This window comes from Taeniopygia guttata, chromosome 2 (assembly GCF_048771995.1).
Source record: "Taeniopygia guttata chromosome 2, bTaeGut7.mat, whole genome shotgun sequence".
NCBI classification, from domain to species: domain Eukaryota; kingdom Metazoa; phylum Chordata; class Aves; order Passeriformes; family Estrildidae; genus Taeniopygia; species Taeniopygia guttata.
In genome coordinates, this window is record NC_133026.1 from 26,258,625 (window position 1) to 26,276,296 (window position 17,672).

Consider the following 17,672-nt stretch of genomic DNA (forward strand, 5'->3'; position numbering starts at 1 on the left):
TGCTCTTGTAATCAAGCTGAGACAGGGGAGGTTTAGGTTGAATATCAGGAAAAGGTTTTTCACCTGGAGGGTGATTGAACAGGCTCCCCAGGGATGTGGTCACAGCACCAAGTCTGTCAAAGTACAAGAAGGATTTGGACAATGCTCTCAGGCACATGGTGTGATCCTTGTGGTGTCGTGCAGAGGGACAGGAGTTGATCCTGACAGATCTCTTCCAGCTCAGCATAATCTGTGATTCTATGATTCTATGATTCTAAGATGCTATGAGTCTATTCTAGCCCAAGCCATGTTGTGATTTTACAATTCTGAGGTGGGGCTTCTCAACACCAAAGATTCCTTAGGGCCACCTGAATTCTCTAAATGATCAGAGGCTGCCACTTGTACATTAACTTGCCCAGTGCTCTAGCCTGGTCAGACTGCCTTATATCAATAAATCCATTTGAGAAGCAAGACGTGTTAGCAGGGACATGGTAACATACAGATCTGTCTAAATGACTCTAGAGTCTTGGCTACTTTTGGTAATGATTTATGCACTCGAAGAACAAATTTCACATCATTATCTTCTGGAGCACCTTTTATCAAATTCCAGCAGTGTGTCTCTACCCAGGTGACATATAAAATGGTTTCACTGCGCTAAATTCCACAGAATTGCATTTAGCCTACAGGTAGTAAAAATGCTCTACACCATGAAAGGATGTATGGATTTTTATTTTTTTAAATTCAGATCAGATGTCTGCTAGGAAACCTGCTCTATTTATTGATAGGCAGAAACTGCATGAATTGATAATCAACTTCTGAACCTCAGAACTGCTGGATATTGTGGTTCACTGGCTACATGAGTTATTCTGGGGGAGTTTGAAACATATCATGCAGACAACACAGTAAATTGCTCACTTATGAGTTTGCTAGTTTCTTTTTTATTTTTTTTTATCACCAGACCCATATAATTTTCTTTTCTGAATTCATTCTACTTATACTACACTTGCTGTCTATTATCCATTGCAATACTTCTCATTATCTGAATTTTTAGTGCATTTTGTGTCAGAAACCATTACAAAGCCTAAAAATATTTCCATCATTTATGTATTTCCAGACAACTTGAAGTGATTTTCTTATAATGCAAGTTTTCTCTTTCATAGCCCTAAAGAATGTTTGCTATGCTTTTGACAGCATACTAATTTTATTTATAGTATAAGAGCTGCTGTGACTGAGCACACTGTCAGTTTTATAAAAATATTCAGTACAATCCTCATTTGAGTATGTATTTTTTTGATATATACAGTCTAAATACTCCACTTCCATTGAAAATCTTCTTTGGAAAACATATTTCAGTTCATTTCACACTGTGTTAATTGTGTAACACACTGTAACCATTACCTTTTACCAGCCACAGTTGCTCATCTAATGGGAAATGATGACTTTAACAAGGAATTATTAGATCTGTTTGATCTGAGAATGCACATGTGGACAATGGGAGCTGCTGTCTGGAACATGCACCATTTTCTCCCCCTATGAGTACATAATTGAATTACAAGTCTCATTTTATGAAGGAAAAAAATATCAGTAAGCCTTATTCTTTGTAACTAGCCCTGCTGACTTGTAATTTGTATTTAACATTGCTAAATATATTTAGAACATTCAATGCTATCTCAAAGCTTGTTTAAAATACATCAGATGGAATGGGTGAGTAGGTAGGAAGAACTCTTTTTGTTGTGTGTTAAAAAAATTTTGTACTATTTTTTCGTTAAATACTCCTACAACTATAAAATTAGTTTTACTAAAACTAGGAGGAAGACAAGCAAGTATTAGAAGGTAATGGTCAATGCTCTATGTTATGAGAAAATTTTTTCCACAGTGCTGCTTTAGATAAAATTTTTTCTGTCTTCACTCGGTAAACTGAGAGACTTATATTCATGAGACAGATGTTTCATGGGAACATAAACCCTGAATGTACCATACTTAAATTCACCATTGCCTTCTATTCCTCACTGGTGGAATAGTAATTATTTTTGTTCTAGAAATTCAGATAGAGATGTGAAATGCCAGTATAAAATGACTTGGGAACCAGAAGTCCAGTTTTCATAAGACACCAGAGGGGTGTTGGAGTTTTCGGATATCCAGCTTGTACTGCTGTGAGCAGAAAAGGTAGCTCTTTCCTAATTGAATTTTCTCCCAGTCACCAATTGTACCAGTCTCTGCAGAGTTCTTAGTCCAAGCAACCATCCCATTTTGAGAAAGTAAATACACATACTGGAGTGGACCTGGACTGATGTGACTACCTCAGGACCTAAGAAAGGACCAGTGAAACATCCCATAACAAGGTATAGCGGTAGCTCTAAGTCTCCTTGACAGGAATTTCCTAGGTCTTTCAAAATAATTCAGGCTCCCAAAACAACAGATTGGTGCTTAGATTCATGGTATCGGCACGGCTGCTGTTTTCACAGCTATAACTACAGCCCAACCTCCCAGGTGTCCAATTCAGTTACGTGTATAGTCTCTTTCAACAGGCAGCTTCACAGCATCCAAAGCATTGCTGCAACTTTCCCTACTGATTAGCTGCTTGGAGCACCAGCTCCAGCACTGAGGCCTTGAAGATGGACTATTACAGAAGCTGGGATCATCTAGTTGGTGAATGATATATAATTCACATAAAGTGCCTAATGCTTTCTATCCTGTAAACCTTGTAGCAGAAGGGCCAGATTAAAGTCCTTAACAGCTGGAACATCTGCATAAACAGTCAAGTGACACCAGCTGTGTCTGGAAGAGGTACCGTAAATGGGAAGAGAGACTGAGAAGCCTAATTTCATGTGAGATGCACAGTGGGACAAGTTATCAGTCTTGGTGCTATCAAGCCCAGCTCCTTATTCTTCCACTTTCTTCTCACTCTACTCTGGTAGATCCTGGATGCCTACATGGCAGCTCATACAAACCTGGTTACCACCACCAGGAGTTTGATCAGCTAAAAGACCCCTAAATACTTCTAAAAATGGGGCTCAAAGACTTTAATAAAAAATTGTACTAATGCAAATGCGCATGCCCCCAGCTGGCCCTGTGGATGTCTTTTCAGATAAATGTGAGGTTCCCTGTGGCCTGCAGTGCATACTAGACTTTTTGGTTGGCCCAGTTCATAGAAGTGGTGCTCAGTGAATGCAGATCTTGCATCATCATGAAGTCCTAAGAAGTCAAGTTACACTTGTACAGTGGGATCTAGCTGAATTTGGGCTTTGCAGGCCCATGGAAGGATAGTAGTGCTGAACTGTGAGCTGAGTACCTTCTGCCTCCTGTTTTTTTCATTCCTCACACCTACTGTTTTCACAAGTCCCTATTTGCCAAAACTGGTCTTGAAAGACCTTATATACTTGTGGTGGTTAAAAAACCAGCTGGGAATTAAACTCCGAATAAGCTGCTCCTCTTTCCCCAGTCCTCCTCTGGAGAGAGAGAGCAACAGAGGGCAGAAACTATGAGTTGAGGTAACAATTTACTGAAAACAAATAGCAATGGAATCAGAAACACAAAGTAACAGCAACAATATTCATAACAATAGTATAAAAAAGCAAAGGGTCTTTGCACAAAAAGGACGTTCACCATCTTAATTCTGTGTGTCTGTCATGACAAAGACAAGTTGGCAGACGCTCTCCAAAGCTGGTGTTCCTCATCTTCATGCCCAACACAGTAAAAAATGAGGATGGACAACCCCCTCAAAAGCTGGATCATCTGCACAGCACTGCAGTGCCCACCTCCAGACTGCTCGACTCCACTGATTTAATTCCTTGTGGCACCACTGCTTTGGACCTGTGTGCTTGGCTCTGCTGGACTCGGCTGGGGCTCAGCTCAGGCTCATCTCACTGCTGAGTCTAGGCTGAGTTTGTGGCTTTTTGGAGATGTGCCATGATCAGATGTGTTTACTGCCTGGAGCTGCATTCTCTGAGGGACAAGAAGGGTAGCAGCAGGAGAGGTAGAGAGTCCTCAGTGATGGTCCTGGTGGCTTCCCCAAGGAAGAAATTGAGCAAAACAGCAAAATTCTGTCCTGAGGTTGTTTTTTAATTCCCTAAAATGTCTTGAGTGATGCAGTGGGTGGTATAGAACAGCAATTCAACCACATCCACACAGCTCTAAGCACCTCACAAGGCTCTGCTCCTGTGAGAGCAAACCAAAGACAATATTTCTGATACTTTCTGAAAGGACTGTGAGATACAAGAGCCACAGAATCAGATTCACCAAATCATTGAGGTTGAAAGGGACCTCTCCAAGTCACCTTGTCCAACCCTGTTCAAGCAGGGTCACCTAGAGCAGGTACTCCAGGACCAAGCCTTTAAAATGGATGGCTTTTTAATATCTCCAAGGATGTAGAGTGTGCAACCTGTGCCAGTGCTCCATTGCCCTCACAGTTCAGATGAGACCTTCAGTGTCCACTGACTCCTGGTTTGTCACAGATCACCACTGAAAATAACCTGGCTTCACCTTCTCTGCTGCCTCCATTCGTATATTCATGCACTTTGGTGGGGTTACTCCCCTAGTCAGGCTCAATAGAGCTCCATTCCTATGAAGGACACTCCAGCCCCTACATCTCTGTGGCTCTTCAGTGGGTGGTCTCCAGAATATCTTTTTTGTTCTGGGGAAACCAGAACTGCACCTGGTAATCCAGGTATGGCCTCAGCAGTGCTGAAAAGAGAGAAAGGATCACATTTCTTGACCTGCATGAGGCAATACTCCTCCCAGTGAAGTTCAGGACACTTAACCTTCTTTGGTTTAAGGTCAGTCACATTCTTACAAAAATGCAATGAAAGGAATACAAAATGCTGTGTTTTTTACTTGCCTAATCTTCTGAGCCATTAATAAAATAGCATAAATTAAATATAGTTGTGTCTCAATTTATTTTTGAATTTCAAATGAGCTGAACTAGGTCTTGCACAGTGAAGAACAAGCAGATATCAAAAGCTGTGTTGAACCAGAGACAGTATTACACTCTGGTGCACCTTTATACGTCAGGGTAGTACCATTAACTTAAGTGGGATCAGCCTTGTATGGATAAAGCCTCCAGAATACATGAAATTACTCCATCCTCTCTCAGACCTCTTTACCTAGACCTATGAGCAAATGGCCAGCAAAGTATTTTGAAAGTTAAATTATTAATTGAATCCTATTAATACCAATATGTTAGTTTGCAAAAGTATTTCACTAATTTCAGCAGACCTAAAAAGTGTACATTGTTCTATAGCAAACACTTTGGACTTTCAGTGCCTCAGGTACGTATGCAAAATGAAAACTTAATAGAAATATAATCTATGTATCTCAACAGTTTGTTTACAAAAGTCTCAAGTTAGATATCTAAAATGATGCATTCTGATATCAGTTCTGATTTTCAATAAGACAAGATCTCACACCCACCTCATAATCAGTGTTCTGTTATAAGAATTCATGAAATCCTGTACAGAAAGGAAGCACCTGACATTTCCATATTCACTGAAGGCAGCAGTTAGTGGAGTCAAGCTACCTCATTGCTCTCTCCCAAGGATACTATGCTATCTTTTGAATATAAAGATGAACTAAAGTAATTCTGAATACAGTAAGAAGTTGTATTTTTCTCTGAAATTGGTATTAATTTGATATTTCCCTCACACTCTGCACTGGCTTTGAGATTCACTGCCTCTTAGAATATGCCATCAGAAATGTCACTGCATTTCTGGGCAGATTTTTTAGCTTTGACTACTCTTCATTACACTGTTATTTATTGAAGTTATGTGATGTAACACTGTTAAATTGGAATTTGCTTATTTTCCATATCATATTGGTTTGAATTACTATGCTCAAACCTCCCAGTAAGCAAAAGAAAAACTGGAGAGATTACATCCTTGATAAGATTACAATCCCCTCTTGTAAGTAATATTAAAATTGACTCCCTGAATATAATCAAGAATTTGTCTTGTTATCTTTAATTGATCTCCCTAGAAAGACAGTATAGACTGCAAATGAAATTGCAGTACATTACAAATCACAGAAATAACATAAAATCAGAAAGTAAAGCAAAATAGCAATTTGTGCCTATCTTGGCATTCAAAACTTGTCTCTAACTAAGGTGAGGTCAGCTCCTGTTTATGGGAACAGTACTTAAAATAAGACATCCAGAGCAAGACAAAATTGTGCATTAAATATCAAGATGTTGAAAAATGTTTTCCTTTTTTGTGAGTGCCATTAGACTTAATAAACCTATGAAGAAAATCTGGAACAAACGTAACAGTTTTTAAAATATGTTCTTAGGCATTACCAATCACAGTGGATTCAAGAAACTTAAATCTCATTGCTGACTTTATTTGCAATAAGTTGAATGATTTTATCTTCCTGCTGTATTTTCCGCAAGGCAGTAGGCTGGAATCTCACATTCCAGCTTTTTAAATGTTTGCAAACTGCTGGACCAATGGTTTGTAGTTAGGTGTTTGGAAAGTCCCTCAAGGTCCGTTCTTGAAGGACAGTGCACAATCCTCTAGTCCTTGCAGTCACCACCTCGCTGGAAGTGGTCCAAGACACACAGTCTGTTGTTGATCCCCATGTGCGCTACTGCCCTTGCACAGATTTGTCCAATCTTGGCTTTGTCACATCATCGTTTCTTATAGATTCAATGGGATATCTGGTCCCTGGAGCATACTATTTCCTTGGAGACTGTCACATGCTGTGTCTCGTCATGTCCTTTAAGCTCTTCAGCCTTCTCTTTTCCAGTTATCATTTCTGTATCTGTACCCATAAATACCTAGAGAAATTATTCACACAGACTCACAAAGTAGTGGTGATTCTTTTTTGTTGACTAAAACAGGGCAACCTGGGTAAGTGCATATGAGGAAGATGGTGAAGAGGTTTTCCTCTGAAGCCTGAAAAGAAATGGTAACCAGGTTTATGAAATGGCTTCCAACAGTGCTGACACTTTCTGCAAGTGCTGTTTATGCTAATTCTCTCCAGTGAAGTCAAGGTTGAAATTTATATTTATAAGCAGCTCTAGCTTCATGTGTATGTTGATATTCCTGGGACTATATTGTGGGTTATATGTAGTTACTTCAATTGCTTTATTTTTTATAATATGCTCTGTGTTGCTGTATGTGTAGGTATCTAAGAACATACAGAAATATTTGTAATTGTGCAGTGGAATACTTTTGATTAGCAGTATGTGTAAAATGAAAGAATTCTCTGCCTTATTGCAAAGAAGTCATAATGCTTAAATACTTGGTACTGTATGCTTAATATCATTATTTGTGATCTGTACTACTTGAGCACTTAAACTCCCCAGCCTGGTCCCCTACTGAATTAAGTATTGTGCAAACCACTAAATCAGCTGAATTCTTCTGCCTATATGTCGGAATCTGTGGGTATTGGTGATTCCGAGATTGTAGAAAGTCTCTGTCTTTCTGCCCCGTTGCCAAAGAAGAAGCCATAATTCGTCTGTGCTGTTTTCAAGGTTGTTTATTCTTGCTTATCTCTAACATGTTCTGCTGCCCTGCCGCAGGTCTGTCCTGCAGGGCAGCGTGTGGGGCTCTGCCCCTCAGTGGGATGTTACAAACATTATATACCAGAAACTACCTGTGCTATATTTACAATAATGTGCCAATATCTATCATCTACGTTGAACAGCGTGTCCCCAGCCTAAACCAATAGAAAAATGCCAACACTACAGTGAAACATGGAGGGCATGAAGAGGGAGGAAAAGGACAAGACACACCCAATTTCCTCCATCTTGTCCCCTCTGAACCCCTAATCTAGAAACCTAAAATTTTACTTTTGCACCCGTGTCACACTTAATTATTACTCTTATCAAACACTCAAAGCTTGTAATTCATCCTGTAAGATTGAAAACTCTTTTCCATGGTCAGAGATCACAGACAGTGTCTCTCGGGGCTCTGTACAGGGGGGTTCCTGACCCCTGCCAGGGTCCCAGACCTGCCAGGGCAGCCAGAGGGAAGCCCTGGATTCCCACACCTATATACCAACAATAATGGTTCTCCATGGATAAAAAGAAGAATGTTCTGTTCAGTGTATCTCCATAAAATCCTAAGTGCAATGCAACCACACAAATAACTCATTATCCTATTCCACATAGCTGTTAGATATAGGATTAAAGGATTATTGGAAAATTCTGTTCATGGTTAACTATGAGTTTAACACAGGATACTCATGGCTTTATCCAGTCTTCAAAATCTCCAAAGACAGAGACTACCTAAACTCTCTGGGCAAATGGGTTCATTCAAGCTCCTTTCATGGTAAAATTTTCTTTTCCTTATATTTAGTCTGAACCTCTGTTATTTCAACTTATGTCCATATCATACTCCCAGCACACACCTCTGTGAAGAGCCATTCTTGATGCCCTCCTGTAGGTTCTGGCATTCATGTTTTCCAGGCTGAGCAAACCCAGTTCCTTCTGTGACAGTAAGCTATATTGTTGTAATAGCCATGACAATCTTGTACAAATCCCCATTGATAATATGTTTTTTATATTATTTGACTGAAAAATAAGTTTTTGTTGAGTCTATATTGTCTGATTCCTGTGTGGTTTATATTCCCATTCAATGCAATGTGCTAGAAGGTCAAATAGTGCTAAAATAAATATTTATCTTAATTTTATTTTGAATTAAAAGGAGACTTGAGGGAGAAAATTATAATAGTGAGAATGGAGACCTATTTTTTCTTGTTTTATTTTTTAAATTTTTTCTCATCTTTATGAAAACCATGAAACTACAGAGTATCATGACTGACAGCAATGATTACCATCCAAAAATAAGAAAAGGATCTTTAAAGGAAAGAGGTGTAATCCATACCTGAATGATTAAAAGCCATTCCAGGTCTGTAAAATCCTACTGTCTCCATTATGGAAAAAAATCTTATCTACAACAGACAGCATTTACCACAGTTTGTCTATGAGACTCCTCCAGGAGAATTTTGAGACAAATTTCAGAATTTGGTCAAATTACTTTACAAATATTTTTAGACTCTAATTTGAAATGATTATTCAACAAATATGGTTATTTTTTCTGATTCAATAACAAAAGAACTAAAACTGATCATTCAAACCAATGAATAGTTTCAAATATTATTTTTAACAAGTTACTTGATTCAAAAAAAACCAAAAATTTGCTGTGCAAAATACCCATAGAAAAAATTCTCTCCCTTGGAAAGGTCAGGATCAAATCAAAAATGGGTCATAATGAGTGCAATAAACAACAAGGCAAGGAGAAGAAAAAATGGAAAGGATAGGGATGAAAATGTGTAATAGTGTCATGACTTGACACACTGACATGTACAGAGATTGGTAGCTACAAATCATGTGGAAGTTTTGCCTTGTTTTATGTCCCTGACTTGAAGTTTCATTTCAAGTCAGTATGTAAACAATGTGGTGCAGGTAAAAGTGATCCATGTTGATCCAGAGGCTCTGGACTGCAGCTGTGAGAAAGGTACTTCTTGACATGCACTGTGTAACTACACTTTTATTCCAGAAAAATTCTGACTAAGTGAAGCTCTATAAAGGTTCTGAGTGTTAACATCCAATATAAGTTAGAGAATTTATATAGTGCTGTGAAAGTATTTGCATTTTTCTCCCTTTCCATCTGCATTATTTTAGTTAAATTGGACAACTTTATTTTTAACATTATCAGTATCCCATTATCAAGTCACAATTCAATGCAGTTCTTGGGTTTCTCTCTATTCTTGTATTTAAAATTTTCTAGGATTTATTCTTTATGGTCTATAAAATATATAAGAATTTTACACTCGAGAAACATTAAATTAGTTTTGTTTCTTTGTTATGTCAATACATTTTAAAATAATCCACTTTTGCTTTTATATCTCAATGAAATTTTTTGTAGAATGACCAGTCGTTGTTGAAGAAACTTCCAAAGTGAGTGGTAATATTTTTGGTTTCCATGTCAATGTCACCCTTTATCAGAAAGCTGAAAAGGTACATTTTATCAGAAAAGATTAATAGTCCTACCATTAAACTATGACAACGGACAAAGTAAATGTTGGAAAAAACTCCAAGTAAGCCCTTCCTGGAAGGGGTCATTATACCAGGCAAAGGAAACAATAACCAAGCTCTGCAGGTTCTGTACCAGTGCTAGCCTGTTCAGTGTGCAATGTGGATGGATCACAGAAAAAAAAAAAAAAAAGGGCAGGGATGATGCTTCATTGCTCCTAAAAGGCATTCATTTGAATGGTGTCTGTGCAAGAGAAATAGAAGCTAGGTGCAAAATTTGTGACTGATTTCTAGTTTGACTTAAATATGTGGCTGTACCTAAGGTTGAAATGGTGCTCCAGATGGAACTTTAGCTGTATCTTCCCTGAAAAAGATCTGGCAGGCATTGGGTCATCTTTGTTAGTCTTTGGGGTATATTTGGATGGATAAAGAGGCTTTTCTGTTTAATTGTATTAGTTCACTTGATTTTAGTTAATGGCATTGCAGAGCTAGGCTAAAATATCTGAAGTCATGTTAATTGACCATGTTGTCATGTCCCTATCCCTGATGTTTTCTCCTGAGGCTAACTGAGCCTGAAATGCAGTAGCCTATTTTGTCAAGGGCTTTTTAATTGGGTTAAAGTCTCCCGAGCAAGCAGCACTGAGAGTTTCACGTATAGCCTGAATGGAGTGCATAAATGAGTGCAAAACTTCTGCAAACCTTTTCGTACTGGATGAATTTCCCTTTAAAAATCCCCCTCTCAGCTAAAGAATTAAATATAAAAATGGGTCTTCTGATATTAGTTGCATTTTAGAATAGCTGGTATATGTAAATTTGTTCCGAAAATTAGGCTTCTGAGGGGAAACTTTTATTAAATCCCTAGAAACAATAAATCAGCTATAAAAACAAGCAAAGTAAAACTTTTTTCTCCGTTATGGATGCCTTCTTGTGTGGGAAGTAGCACAGATATAATATTGGCATACGACAGAGAAATAGCATTTACAAATGTGCAGCACTACTTTATGAATATATACTGAAATAAATCAATTGCTCGTGGCACTCTGAAAATTATAACATAAAGAAAAAATATTCCTTTAATTTCAAGCAGCATTATCTTTAGCAAGAGTAGATCAATGATTTGGTTCTTATTTTAAAACAATCAAAACACGTGGTAAATTATTGATAATAAAGATAATGGAAATATATCTTAAAGTAATCTCTTTATTTTCTGTGATAGAGCAGCTTAGAAGGAATGAATTTTCGGAAAGCATCTAATAGCAGCTGTTTTCAGTTATATCTAAATTAAATCATACATCTTCATTAATTTCCCTCTTAACCCTTCAAAATTAAACTTGTGTTTTTCTTCAAGAACACTGAAATCACCTGTGAATTATTGTACTGTCATTCACATAAATTTTATTAAAATTTGAATATCCTTTTGCTCTGATGACAAAGATGACAATTATGGATAAGGTAACTTATGAAAAGTGTAAGAAATGCAAATTGCATTTTTGGTTCCTTAAATAACCTTTTATTTTCAGTGTTTATTAGAATATTAAATATTCTATCCCTGCATTAGAAATATACAGAATTTTGTGTGAAATTCAGAAAACAGTTTATTTCAGGTTTCAAGATAGGAGTTCTTTTTTCTGTGCTGTAACAAGGTGAGTACAGTCTGGTGTAGGTCATTAAAAAAAAAATCTCAGGTAGACCTTTAGCACAGATTTTACATAATAACATTATTTGTGAAATTATTGATATGATCTGGGAAAGGTACTGGTAAACCCATACTAATCTTTTCTAGATTGTGGATGATTTAAGAATATAAATCACGCTAAACTTTATATCAAATGATTGTGTCATGGTTTGAAACTGGACAAACGTCAGGCACCCATGAAAGCCTCTCACTCACTCCCCACTGCAACTAAACAAGGGAGAAAATATAATGCAGGGACCCGTGTTTTGATTTTTTCTTAAATAAGTTATCACAGAGGCATTACCAACATCTCTAATTGGCCAGCCTTGGCCAGCAGCATCTTCATCTTTAGAGCCATCAGGGACTGGCTCTGCTCGACATGGTGGAAGCTTCCGGCAGCTTCTCACAGAAGCCACTTCTGTGGCCCAACCTGCTACCAAAAACAAAGAGAAGTAGTCAAGGTAAATCTAAATAGACATATTTAAGTTGATATATTTTTCATGCTTAGTATTTCTGCAAATATTTTTTTTAAATCTTATATATATTTACCTAAAGTGCTATTGTTCTAGCTAAACAAATTTGTATCTGAGTAATGTGGAATTTTCTGGGGAAAAAAGTCTGTGATTTTTGTGCCAAAGTTATTGTTATTACTTATTGCTAAGTCTGTCAGATCAGCTGAAAATAGTAAGGCTACCATAAAGAATCATCTCACCAAAACTAACAGACTCAGTGAAATTCATTTACATAAGTGGAATAGAGGGAAAATTTTTGTCTACTGAGAAATAGGGAACAAAAATCTAGAGTGGACTGGAAACAAGGACAGAGTAGAGATGGAAGAATGAGATCATTAGGTCAAGTCCTTCAATCAGCTAGTCTATTTTTCAGATCCAAGCTAACTCACTGACAAATGCACATTATCACTCTTCAATCACACCTCAAGTCTGCAAGCCTCTTGATGCCTAGAAACTTTGAATTGTTTTGCATGATTTATGCAGTCACATTTAAACTTAAGAACTTTAGTCTGCTCAGCAGCCATTATCTCACAGAAGAAGTAGATGTTAGGGTTAAAGACAGACCAATGTCATCCAATTCTTCACATAGATTTTTATTTAAATTTCTGAAGTCTAATCTCTTTGTAAAAGAGGTAATATTAAGATTGTTACATGAAAAATTATGTAGACAGAACCAAATCTGCATAACCAAATTGAATTAATTAGAAAAACTCTTTATATCCAACACTAGGATTTAATATGACTTTGAGGCTATGTAATCTCCAATAGGTAATGGTTTTGAAAATAAGAGCATTATTTTCTAGTTTGAGTGTGTAAAAATGTCATTTATAACTCCTGCAAACCCCCCAAAATGCCACTCATCTACATGGTGATATATCTGCACATTCATGGGGTAGAATGAGACAAACAGGTCCATCTGCAGATCCATTGTCTACTCCCATTAGTCATCTCATTTGGAAAACTGAACCTGAATCATTTTTGTCTCTCTTACACAAAAGATCAGAGCAATAATGTGAGATGCTGAAATGCTAAAAAGTAATCCTCTTGGGAGGGTTTTGCCAATTAGGAAAGGACTGAGAAACCTTTGTTACAAGAGGTAACTCAGTGTGATTCAGGATCAGAAATGGGAAATAAAAGTAGGAGTAGGAAGAACAAAAAAAAAAAAGAAACTAAAACATATAAGAAATTTGAGGGAAAATAAAAAAAGGTTTCAGCACTGGTCTAGATGGTTGTATGAAGTGAAGCGTGAAAGCTGGTCTTGATCTTGATCATTGGGTGGTTGCACTTTGTGCAGCTGTGCAGGGTGGGGATTGGGTTGATGGAAATGAAAAGCCATGAGTGAAGGAGTCAAAGAGGAGCCCATAATAAGAGTTTGGTGTTGTCTCTATTAAATGCCCTTTTGTAGACTAGTACTGGTAGCCTTGTATCCAAATGCTTCCGATTTTTTTGTAGATTATCTGCCAAGTATCGTGAGATAGGGAGATATTATTAACCCTTGAAGGAAAACCAACACAGAAAAAAAGAACACCCAAAAAAAGATGATTGTTATGCCTTAGGACATAAATAGAGTTAGTGACAAAGGAAGGAATTGACTCCTATGTCTCCTGCTTGACATGTATCATTCCCTTGTTCTGAACTTAGATACTGTCTTGTATCTTGTGAGAGTGACGTATATCTTTCATAAATCTGCCTTTATCGCTGCTTTAAAGAGGAAGATGATAACCTGATTCAGACAACAAAATTATTGCTATTGAATTTCAGACATATTTTTAATATACACTTTTTATTGTGTGGAGACATCTCAGTACCACGGCAAAGAATTCTCATGCATAAAAATGGATAAAGATTCAGATTAGGTGTCTGTACTGACATTACTGACTATGCAGTCAATATGCTCTAAGATTTAGCCTCAACCAAGGTATAGCAATTTGGAATTAATTTGTGCATTTATAGTTAGAAGAATTTCCCTGATGATGCCAGAATCTAGACAGACTATGGCAACACAGACAAGCGAGTGGCATCCTGTTAAACACCAGAATAAAGGTAAGACCAGAGTAAAAGTCAGGTCCCTTTGAAGACCCTAAGAATATAGACCATGCTGCTTTCCTATTCAGTTTTAAGAACAAAACATCAGCCCTACACTGGCATCTCTGGAAAACAATAGCTTCCCAAAGCTCTATTGCTTTCAAAACATGATTAGGATCAATGTCAGAAGAGGAACTGAGTCCCCAGCCTAGAATAAACCAGCTCCTGTCAGCTAAGTCCAACAATATGAGTTTATTGTACCACTGACATCTATGTGGATATGGACACAACATTCATTTAACTGCAAAACTCTTAATTAATTGCCAATTTGATTAACTTAAATACTTGCTTTCAAAAACAGGAGCATGGTCACGCTTCCTTCTAACATTCAGTATTTCTTATTGTTCCATACAGAGAAAATTATTTCTTCAAGGACTCAGTTGTGACATGTGCTGGAAACACCCTGGATTCCATTTGCTGGAAATACCTTGGATTCCCTTGTTTAATAAAGTTCTATTCTCTGAGTGATAAAATAAATCTGTGAAATAAATGCCTTTGTATGAAAAAATAGTTAGAAATATCTTTGAGAATGATTATTGTGTTTGTTTCCCGTATTGTGTTTTTCAGTATTATTATTTAAAAAATCATTATTTTTCCCATTAAAAAATTGCCAAATATAAAAGCTGGGGGAAATTTCAACAGGAATATTCCTTCTTATATTTGAAAAGGGTTAGTCTTTTCTGTTTCTCACTTGTAAATTCCCTGCTTAAACTTCTGTGTTGTCTATTCAAGAAGCAGGAACTATACCAGGAATCCTGGATGAAAAATAATCATGTAGCAGAAAAGATGATACAGTTCAGCTGTTACAGTGGATGACAGAGCTACATGTAAAAGCACTTTTTGAAATGGTTTTGAATAGCAAGAACAGTCTGTGAGACCTGGATAGGTTTATATGCAGTTCACAAAACTCTGTCAAGGCTACAGCCATGGCTGTGGATTATGGTACCTAAGCCTATTGCCATTCTTGCTGTAAGCTGCTCTCCTTATCTAGTTGTAAAAGCTGCAGTCCTTCTGTGGTGCTTAGTGTGTTAAGGGAATTATTTCGGGAAGTTGGATGCCAGCGTTTCCTTTGGTGCAGTAGCACTGGGAGCTTGCTTGAGGCCAATACAGAACTGCAGCTCCTTTCTTGCTGCACACGTAAGCAGCACCTGCTCTGCTGAGTGTGCAGCACGAGCTCTCCTGGGTACATGATGTGACACCACGCTGTGTGTCTGCCAAGTAATGTGACAACACCATGTTTTCCTTTTCGTGACAAAAGTGGGAATACTGTTACATCCAGTGGATGTGGAAGGGAAGATTTTAGTTATTACATTGACTCTGTGTCTCTGTGCTTCTTTTGGTCACAGACATTTGAATCCTGTGATCCAGCACTACCTTCCTTAAGTAAATCTGGCTGAGCTTCATACACTATCCAGGTAGTCCAGGGGCTTCTTTGCATAACTCTTCTGCAGTCAGGATGCTTGACAGAGACCAAGCAGATGAAGCTCTGAGTTTAGCATGCCCAATCCTTGTTTTCTTAGTTTGAAATAAATCTACCCCAGCATTTTTTAATATTTAAAATAAAAAGAAATTAGTTAGGCATTTAAGATAGCTATTCCATCAAGCTAATGATCTGTGAACTAAGCAGTATTCTGATGAACTCCAGGGTGGCTGAATTACAGATTCAGGGGCTGGGGGCTCCCAGATCAGCTTGTGATTTTGTGAACTTATGGTTGTCCAAATGTGCCCTGCAACAAGTTACTGCTGTGGTCTGCAAAAAAAAAGATAAATGGTTGTTATTTCTTGTGTCACAAGTACAACAGATACGCATTATCAGGCATAACCAATATTACCTTTATTTGCTTTGCATTACTTATTTGATATCACATGATACAAATTTTATATAATTAGTCCAAAGGTTCTGCCCTTTAAAAAAAGGGACTGTTGGAATCATGAAGAATTAGATTTTAGGGAAATGAGCTTTGTATTTTTTATTTCAAAAGAAGTGAAATAGAATATTTATAGAAAAATAACCAAATAAGCTACATTGGTGGCAAAAAAAGATTTGCATAAAAACTGGATATTTAATTCAGAATTAAACACTTGAGACTCCATTCATAGCAAATATAAATAAAAATTGATACAATTAACCTGATCCATCATGTTAGGGAGAGAAATAAGTGTCTAGATGTGCCTTCTTTTTTCTTTGCTGTCTTTAGCAGAATCATGGAGTAACTAGTTCAGCCCCATAAACTAAAGTTTAGGTTCCTTAGCACAAGAAATTAAAGACCCTCCTTTGATAAGTCTTCTAGTTTATACCAGAATATGAAACAACTTCACAGACTGACTTTCTCCAGTGAAACAATAGAACTGAAAAGCCATTTGTTGTGATTTTGAAATTTCTTCTTTTTTTTTTTGTTTTTTTTTTAACTTTCTTATAAATACTAAAGTATTATTTTGGAAATAAAGTTCTAGCAGGATAAATTGTTCATATAGATCTGATCTAAATAACTTGGCAGAGGCATATTCTTTTGGAGTGGAAAATCTGATGTCCAGTCCCTCTTCTACCAGAATATAATGAATACTCTAGCTGTGCAGCATGGTGAAAGCTATGAAGATCTACTTTGTTTTTTAAAAATCCAGATTTCAGTATTTCTGAGTAGAAATGTAGAAGGAAAGTAGTCTCTTGTCTTTCATAGACACATTACTAGAAGTGAAAAAATACATTTGGCATGAATATTTTTCTTATCTATTACCCAAAATTATAAAAAAGTACCTCCCTACTTTAAGTTGAGCAGAAAAAAAATGTAGTAATTTTAATGTTGATTATTATGATATAAATTATCTTGGTTTTTTTCCAATAGAATATGGTTATTTCTAATTAAATGTTTTCCAGCTACTGAATCTATAACTGCATTTTTCTTTTCAATCAAAACATAAAATGTAGCAATTGTCATATTCAGGGAACTTAGAAGCTAGCTGGTCATATCCTGCCATTTGGTCTTTGCTTTATTGTTCTTTAGGTGCCAGTTATGGTCAATCTGTTATGTTGAAATTGTTGGCCATCACTGTCTCCCTCTTTTTCAACTGACAGGACACAGCAGGAGAGGAATTTCAAAATGTCTGTCAAATTCATTATTCCTCATAACTACTGCTGTGCTCAGCTAACTGGAGTTGAGGCAGCATAAGCCTTAAATGGCTGACAGCATAATAAACATCATATTCATTAGCTCTCTCTTTTCCTTTTTTTTTTTTTTTCACACTTTTTTTTTTATTTTTTATTAAGTCTGCTCTCAAAAGAAACTTTCAGTGACTTTAATGAACACCAAATCAAAACATAAGGTATTTCAAAAGAAAAATTAAAGTAACAGAATTTTCCTATGTGAAAGTTTCTCTACATAACACGTTACTGTTGAAGTATATTCTTATGCTGCCATTTTTTTGCCTTCCAAGTACTACTCAACACACAGAT